General features: G+C 39.8%; 1 pseudogene; it reads right to left on the bottom strand.

Moving 5' to 3' along the window:
- Positions 1-1,984: 1,984 nt before the first annotated feature.
- LOC111172323 (lysocardiolipin acyltransferase 1 pseudogene) overlaps positions 1,985-9,635 on the bottom strand; it is a 60,388-nt pseudogene continuing 52,737 nt past the window's right edge.

The following is a 9,635-nucleotide window of genomic DNA, read 5'->3' as shown; positions in this document are numbered from 1 at the left end:
GCCTCTGCAAAAATGGATATTTACCCTCACACTTGATGGCAGTTTGACTAGACAAAGAATTCTATGTTAAGACACCATTTATTACTGAAGTTATTTTTCAATGTCTTCTAGTAGCTAGGGTTATAAATTGGAATTGTGATGCCACCCATATTCTTGATCTTTTGCAAGTATCGTCTGATACTGCTGCAAGGTACAGAATACCTAACTCAAATAGTATAAAAACAAACAACAAAGACAACAAAAAAAGTCTTTTCTCACAATGAAAACTAGACTAGTGGCATGACAGTACCATGTGGATTAATTCACAATGTTGCTATCGACCCAAATACTTTCCTATAGTTGTAATGCTATCTAAAGTATGTTGACCAAATGTCCTTATGGCCAAGACATGGCTGCCACAATTCCAGGAATCATGTGCACCCTTAACAACATTTTGCAGTAGAAGAAGGAATGTATTTTTTTTTCTTTTTCTCTTTATCTGAGAAGGCAAACCTTTCCTCTAGAGACAGACTTCTCTTTATGTCCCATTAACCAGACTGAATTATATTTCCAAGCCCAAACCAATCCTTGCAAAGGAAATAAGAGCATCACAGTTCTCCCCTTGAGGAAGAAGTCGACCTTCCCTAAAGATACGTAGAACCTGATAAAAGCAAAGTTCTTCCAGATAAAAAAGGAGATTGAGGAATGGCTGCTGGCAGACAATCAGCAGTATCTATCAAAAAAGTAACTTTGGTCGGCGGTCTTAGCACTGCAGCTCCGAGGCAGCAAGATGGCGATGCCACCACCAGCTTGTGAGGGCGGAGGGCAGCCAGCAGGGCCCGTGGCGGGGCAGACCTCCTGGGCTGCTTCGCGCAGCCCATATGTTTATAGGTGTCCGAGGAGCCAGTGCAGTTGCCCTGCGGACGGTTCCTTTGCCCTGCATTCCTGCAGGAATGTTTGAAGCCAAAGAAGCCTGTCTGTGCAGTGCATCGCAGCACTCTGGCACCTGGCATCTGAGCTGTGGGACTCAAGCAGCCAATGGAGAGCACGGAGACTTCTTGCCACGGCTGCCATAAAAATTTCTTAAAAGGAAAAAGAAAAAACCCGTTGGAGCACTTGACATGTGTCCCTTGAAGTTGGGTGGCCACAACAACTATGTATGTCTCATATGTAAACAACTTCTAAAAGTCAAAGTCTGGCTGGAGCTGCTCGTGTAAAAAGAGAAACACGAAGTCTGCAGTAGGAACGAGTCACTCATCTACCACGGACGGCCAGAGGTGCTTGGTTTTCAAGAGTCAGTCATGATCCCTGCAGAACTGGGCTAGAACTGAGTCCTCCTAAAAGGAACCCTACATACAAGGCCTAAATGGATGGGGGACGTCAACCAGTAGAGTGTCTTTTTGCAGTAGAAGCCAGGAGCTAAGGGAGGAGTCGCCTATGAGGAGAAAATCGACTGTGGGATGTCACAGGTTTTAAAAAAATATTTCAACCAAGACGCAACTTCAAAAGAGAGCTTCTGATGGCAGTAGCAGAACCTTCTTCTACACTTTCCTTTCAAATCGTAAATGACTTGATGAGCACAGTTTTTAATGCAGAAAAGCGACACCTGCCAACAAGCTGTGAAGAAACCAGCACTAAACATACAAGGTTATGCAGACGTGGAAGAATTAAAGTGTATGAATTCCTAGCTTTAAAAATTCAAACTAAGGTTTCTGAGTGGAGAGCCTATGGTTGCTCTGTGAGACTCATCTAGGCCTTATTTTCCGGTGAGTAGAGGGCACTGGTGGTCTTCTGACATCTAGGTCACCGCAAGGCTAAATGCCAAGATTTTATGAATAATTAAGGACTTCCTATCAAAATGTTTGTTTAGCTTAAGGACAAAGGGTTTCTGTTTTCTGGTCTTAAGGAAGAATGCAAGGGTTTGATTGGCATAGAAAGGAGTGTGGGGACAGTGCCGAGAGGGAGCCAGCAGGAAGGGCCCTCACCTCCGCGGTCAAGTGCCAGAACTTGATCTGGGCCAGTGCCCAGGAGCCCCAAATCTGCCTCTAGTCTGGAGAGTTTGTTAGGAAGTAGGATTGGGCCTTTAAGACAATCTTGTGTGTACCTTGTCTGCTAACAGCATGACGACTGTTTACTAATACTCTGGCCTAAGTTATTTCACGGAGAACGCTCCCTGCTACATAGTGTTGAAATTACATTCAGAGATTTAAAAAGAAAATTGTGTGTGTAGCAATATTTTTCCACTGAGTGCAAAATATCTTTAACAAATAATGATGGTAATAAGAAATATTACATGTAGTCATGCAAAAATGCATCTCATTTTACAAAGGCTTAGAACATTAACAAAATATCCCCTAGGTTTTTAGACTGTGAACCTTACAATCTTACCCATTTTTCTTTGCATTTAAATGTGGCTGTTTGTCCAAAAAACATTAACATGCAAGTTCAGTGATCTCTAGTCTACCAAATATTCTCTCCCACAGCATGAAGATGATAATGATGATTATAAAATACCACCAAACAAGACTGTACACATAGATGAGCAGGCACACTGCAGGGCTGAACAGGGTCCAGTACGGTGTAGGAAGCAATTAGACCAGAAGGATCCTGGGCACAGACTTGCAAGGTGGAATTACAGTCTGTCCCATAAAGTAAAAAGTCTTCTCCCCCCAGTAGAAGCAGCACAGCCTCTCTTCTTTCTCCTCCCACCACTTGTGGTACCAGAGCTGGAGGTCCTCCTTGGACGTGGGGAGGGTGTCCACTGGGTATCGGTGGACATGGAAGTGGATTTCCTTGGAAAGGTCCTTGAGGAGGACGTGCCTCTCTGTCTGAGGAATGTTATGAGGGTATGCTACCGTGATGTCATGGACAGCGTCCAGGTTCTTACCTTCTCTTAGATGGTCTACTACAAAAGTAAAGCCTGTAGTTCTTGGATGTTAAGACATTTTCATATTTCTGAAGTCCATTCTTTTTAGCAAATTCATTACTTCAAGCTGTGCTATTTTCTGTGAGATCAGTCCCTTCTGGGAATATGAGGAGTTGAAGTGGTTCATGGATATCACAAAAATAATTAATCACATTTTCAAAAAAAAAGAAAAAAGTAACTTTGTTGTTGTCATCTTCCCTGGAGCCTTTTAGAGGTTTTATCCTTTTCTTTACAGTCCAGAAATTTAACCAGAACTTGTGTAGATGTATATTTTTATTTTTCCCATCTTAGTATATAGTGAGTTTTTACAAATTAAAGACTTGAGTCTTTCTATAGCTCAGGAAAATTTTCATCTACATTTCTTTGATTATTTCCTGCCTTCATTCTTTCTGGTCTTACACTAAACTTCAAATTTAACTTTCAGATCAACAACTTATTCTTCACCAATAGCCAACCAAATTGTTAGCCATTCCCTTGATTTTTTTGTTATTTCTTTTCTCATTACTCATTTTTCACAGTCTCTTGGTCTTGTTTATGAATTTTAAATTATCCCCAATCTCTGCAATTATTAAAAAATAAGTTTGTGTGAGGTTATAATCTATTTCCAAAATTACCTGTTTTTACTTAAGTTGGTCCTGTTTTTTCATATTGTCCTCCCTTCTATACTATTGATTTATCTCAGATGTTTGACGATTTTTCATTTTCTATTCCTATTTATATGCAAAGATCTAGATCTAAGGACACAATTTGAGGTTACTTTGTGGTTCTGATGTTTCTCCTGTCTTCTATGGGAGGGAGGGGTGCTAACTATAGGTTCTCTAGAAATGCATAGGGTGAGCTACTTGATAAACTCCCCTTAGTGTGCCTAGGTAGGTGGAAACAGGCAGGCTAAGTGCTCCCAAGTTTGCCATGTAAGGAGAGTTCTGAGGAAGTGACAAATATTGGTAGATTTTATGTCAAAAAGAAGCTGCAGTTTTTTCCTTATCTACCTAGTACAAAAGTCTAGTTACCTGAGGGTCTACCTTGATTCTCTGTTCATCCTCAGTATTTAATATAAGAACTATGTCTATATGCACAGCCTGTTAATTGGTAAGGCATTCTCAGCACATTGTCCTAGAGCAAATTCTAAACTGAGAAGCTCCATAAAAGGAGGGATGTGAAGAACTAAGGGGAAGAATGTTACCTAAGGTACACTTTAAGAAATTAACATGGAGTAGTGTGGCCAAAATGGCAAAGTAAGAAGACCTCACCTCCTCCCATGGGCACACCAAAATTTAAAATATTTACAGAGCAACTATCTATGAGAATGACCTGAAGACTAGAAGAAAAGATTTTCCACAACTAAAGATATAAAGAAGGAACCACAATAAGATGAATAGGAGAGGTAGAGAGGAGGTATAGTCAAGACCCACGCCCCTGGGCAGGTGACCCACAATGGGAGGATAAACACAATTGCAGACGTTCTCCCCAGGAAGCAAGGGGTCCAAGCCCCACATTGGGTTCTCCAGCCCAGGGGTCCTGCACCAGGAAGATGAGGCCCCAGAATGTCTGGCTTTAAAGGCTGGCAAGGCTTGCGTATGAGACAGCTAAAGGTCTGTAGGAAAAAGAGACTCCTCTCTTAAAGAGCTCATGCACAAACTCACGTGCTTTAAGTTCTAACACAGAGGCAATAATTTGCAAGGAGCTTGGGTCAGACCCACTTGCTGATCTTGGAGTCCTCCTTGAGAGGTGAGAGGCAACTGGGACTCCCCCTGGGACATAGACATTGATGAGAGACAATTTAGGGAGCTCATTCTACCATGAGGACACTGATGCTGGCATGTGCCATTTTGGGGTCTTCCCTCTAGTCTGTTAGTGCCAGGGGCAGGCCAATACCAGCTCCAGGGCCCACCTCAGGACACAGCCCCACACACCAGTGGGCTAGCACCAGGGCACCCACCTGGGCCCCACAGTCAGCACCCCCTGGACCCAGCCCCAATACCAGTGGGCCAGTACCAGTCCCAGCCCCTCCCCCAGGTCCTACAGGTAGCTTCCCAGGCCCCAACCCTGCCCATGAGCAGGCCAGCATTAGCCCTTAGCCCCCATAGGCCCTGCAGGCAATTGCCCCAGAACCTGGACCCACATACCAGCAGGCCAGCACCAGATCCAAGACCTCACGGATGCTACAGCCAGCATCCCCATGGCCCAGCCTCACAACCAGTGGTCAGGTACCAGACACAGGACCCCCCTAGCCACAGAGCAAGTCGGCCCAGGACATGGTCCTGCCTACCAGAAGGCTGGCACCAGCCTTGAGACTGCCCAGGGAATGTAGCCAGCTGAACCGAAACCCAGATATGCCCACCAATGGGCAAAGAGATACTGCACAAGGCAGAGCCTGGCAGCCAACCAGGTCAGGGCCCAGCCCTGCCTACCAAAAGACTCACATTAGCACCACAAAATAAGGGCCATGCAGCCCACATAGAGGGCAACCCTGCACATATAGCCCTGGTGACCAGAGAGGAGTGTGCTGCTGTGCCCTACAGAACATCTCCTACAGAAGGCCACTTCTTAGATCAGGAAATGTAACCCACCTACCTAATACATGGGGAAAAAAAACACAGAGACTTAAGCAAAGTGAGGAGATAGTAAAATATGTTTTAAGCAAAGGAACAAGACAAAACCTCAGAAAAGAAGTAAATGACAAGGAGATGAGCAATTTAACAGGTAAAGAATTCAAAATAATGATCATAAAGATGCTCAAAAAACACAAAAGAAGAATGAAAACAGTGAGAATTTTAACAAAGTTAGAAAATATAAAGAAGAACCAAATAAAGCTGAAGAATACAATAAATGAAGTAAAAAATATACTAGAAGGAATCAACAGTAGATTAGATGATAGAGGGGAATGGATCAGTGAACTGGAAGACAGAATAGCAAAAATCACTCAAGCTAAAGACAAAAGAATTTTTTTTTAATAAGGATAATTTAAGAGACTTCAGGGACAATATCAAGTGTACTAACATTCGCATTGTAGGGGTCCCAGAAGTAGAAAAGAGAAAGAAAGTGACAGACAACTTATATGAAGAAAAAAAATAGCTGAAAACTTCCCTAATGTAGAAGAGGAAACAGAATTCCAGGTCCAGGAAGCACAGAGTCCCAAACAAGATTCCTCAAAGAGGTCCACACCAAGACACATTATAATTAAAATGGCAAAAATTAAAAATAAAAAGATAATCTTAATAGCAGTAAGAGAAAAACAGCTAGCTATGTACAAGAGAACTCCCATAGCCATCAGCTGACTTTTCAGCAGAAATTTTGCAGGGCAAAAGGGAGTGGCATGATATATTCAAAGTGATGAAAGGAAAAAAAAAAACAATGCTACAACCAAGAATATTCTACCAGGCAAGGTTATCATTCAGATTTGAAGGACAGATAAAATGTTTTACAGACAAGCAAAAGCTGAAAGATTTCAGCACCACTAAGCTGGCTTTACATAAATGTTAAAGGGACTTCTCCAAGCAGAAAAGAAAAGACCACAACTAGAAATAGGAAATTCGCAAAAGGAAAAATATCACTGGTAAAGGCAAACATACAGTAAGGGTAGTCACTTATAAAACTAGTAAGAAGGTTAAAAGACAAAGGTATTATAATGATCTATATTCACAATAAAAAGTTAAAGGATACACATGAAGAAAGATGTAAAATATGATGTCAAAACATTAAAAGTGAGCAGGTGGAGTAAAAATGCAGGCTTGTTAGAATGCATTCAAACTTAAGAGATCATCACCTTAAAATAATCATATACATAAACAAAAATATTAAAATATATTTTAAAACAAAGACTGTAACAAGAGACAAAGAAGGACATTACATAATAAGAAAAGGATCAGTCCAGCAAGAAGATATAACAATTGTAAATATGTATGCGCCCAACATAGGAGCACCTAAATACATAAAGCAAATATTACATAAAGGGATAAATTAACAGTAACACAATAACAGTAGGTGACTTTATCATCTCACTTACATCAATGGACAGATCATATAGAAAGAAAACCAATGAGGAAACACTGCCCTTAAACAATACATTAGATCAGACGGACTTAATACATATCTAAAAAACAGTCCATCCAAAAGCAGTAGAGGGACTTCCCTGGTGGTGCAGTGGTTAAGAATCCGCCTGTCAATTCAAGGGACATATGATTGATCCCCAGTCTGGGAAGATTCCACATGCTGCAGAGCAACTAAGCCCATGTGCCACAACTACTGAGCCTGCGCTTTAGAGGCCATGAGCAACAACTACTGAGGCCGCGTACCACAACTACTGAAGCCCACGCACCTAGAGCTCATGCTCCACAACAAGAGAAGCCACCACAATGAGAAGCCCACGCACTGCAATAAAGAGTAGTCTCCGCTCACCACAACCAGAGAGCCCGGGGGCTCGCCACTGCCCCCACGTGCAGCAACAAAGACCCAACACAGCCAAAAATAAATAAAATAAATAAATTAGTTTAAAAAATAAATAAAATACTGTTTAGAAAAAAAAGAAACAAAAGCAGTAGAATACATATTCTTTTCAAGTGCACATGGAACATTCTCAAGAATAGATCACATGCTAGGCCCCAAAACAAGTCTCAGTAAATTTAAGAAGACTGAAATCATATCAAGCATCTTTTCCTACCACAACACTATGAGACTAGAAATCAACTACAAGGAAAAAACTGCAAAACACACAAACACATGGAGAATAAACAATATGCTACTAAACAACCAATGGGTATTGAAGATCAAAGAGGAAATTTTTTAAAAGGCACAGAGACAAAGAAAACGGAAATTCAACAATCTAAAATCTAAGGGACACAGCAAAGCAGTTGTAATGAGGAAGTTTATAAAAGCCTATCTCAGAAAACAAGAAAACTATGAAATAAACAATTTAACCTTAAACATAAAGGAACTACAAAAGAAAAAACAAAAGAAAAACAAAACCCAAAGTTAGTAGAAAGAATAAAAATAGAGCAATTAAATAAAACAGAAACCATAAAAAAGCAAAGATCAATGGAAATAAGAGCTTTAAAAAGATAAACAAAATGATAAAACTTTAGCCAGACCCATCAAGAAAAAAAAGGAGAGGGCCCAAATAAAATCAGAAATGAAAGAGGAAACATTACAATCAACACCACAGGAATACAAAATATCATAGGAAATTACCATGACCAGTTATATGCCAATAAACTAGACAACCTGAAGAAATGGATAAATCCCTAGAACCATACAATCTCCTAAAACTGATCAGGAAGAAACAGAAAATGAAGAGACAGATTACAAGTAAGGAAATTGAATGAATAATAAAAAAATAAAACTCCCCACGTACAAAAGTCCAGGACCAGATGGCTTCACAGGTGAATTCTACCCAACTTTAAAAATGAGTTAAATACCTACCCTTATCAAAATATTCCAAAAATTTGAAGAGGAAGGAATGCTTCCAAACTCACTTTACAAGGCCAGCATGATCCTGATACCAAAATCAGACAAAGACACCACCAAAAAAAGAGAATTACAAGCCAACATCTATGATGAACATAGATGCAACAACTCCTCAACAATATATAAGCAAAACAAATTCAACAATACATTTAATGATCATACGACATGATCAAGTGGGATTTATCTCAGGGAGAATGTTCCAATACCCACAAAACAAAATTATGATACAGCACATCAACAAATTGAAGGATAAAAATCATATGATCATCTCAATAGAGCAGAAAAGGCTTTTGACAAGATTCAACATCCAATTATGATAAAAACACTCAACGAAGTGGGTACACAGAGGAAATTACCTCAACATCATAAAGACCATATATGACAAACACAGAGCCAACATCATTCTCAACACTGAAAAGCTGAAAGCATTTCCCCTAAGATCAGGAACATGACAAGGTTGCTCACTTCACCACTTTTTATTAACATAGTATTCAAGTCTTGGCCCCACAATCAGAAAAAAAAAGAAGTAAAAATACTCCAAATTGGAAAACAAGAGGTGACACTGTCACTGTTAACAGAGAACATGCTACTCTATATAGAAAATCCTAAAGACACCACCAAAAAACTTAGAATTAATAAATGAACTCAGTAAAATTTCAGGATACAGAAATCTGTGTGTTTCTATACACTAACAGTGAACTAGGAGAAAGAGAAATTAATAAAATAATCTCATTTAAAATTGCATCAAAAGGAACAAAACACGTAGAAATAAAACTAAGAAGGTGAAAGACCTGAACTCAGTAAACTAGAAGACAATGATGAAAGAAATTGAAGACCACACAAACAGATGGAAAGATCCACAGTGTTCTTGGATTGGAAGAATGAATATTGTTAAAATGACCATACTATGCAAGGTAATCTACATATGCAAGGCAATCTACATATTCAACCCAATCCCTATCAAAATACCAATGGCATTTTTCACAAAACAAGAACAAATAATTCTAAAATGTTTATGAAAACACAAAAGACCCTAAATAGCCAAAACAATTTTAAGAAAGTAAAACAAAACTGGAGGTATCATGCTCCCTGATTTCCAACTATACTACAAAGCTACAGTAATCGAAATAATATGGTACTGGCACAAAAACAGACACATAGATCAATGGAACAGAACAGAGAGCCCAGAAATGAATCCAAACTTATATGGGCAATTAATATATGACAAGAAGGCAAGAATATACAGTCAGAGAAAGACAAATGCCAT

The sequence above is a fragment of the Delphinapterus leucas genome, chromosome 4 (genome assembly GCF_059928025.1).
Source record: "Delphinapterus leucas isolate spDelLeu-1000000601 "Yukka" chromosome 4, BTC_Dleu_Yukka2, whole genome shotgun sequence".
Taxonomy (NCBI): Eukaryota; Metazoa; Chordata; class Mammalia; order Artiodactyla; family Monodontidae; genus Delphinapterus; species Delphinapterus leucas.
Note: the sequence above shows the minus strand (reverse complement) of the source record. Positions and strands in the feature narration are given on the sequence as shown.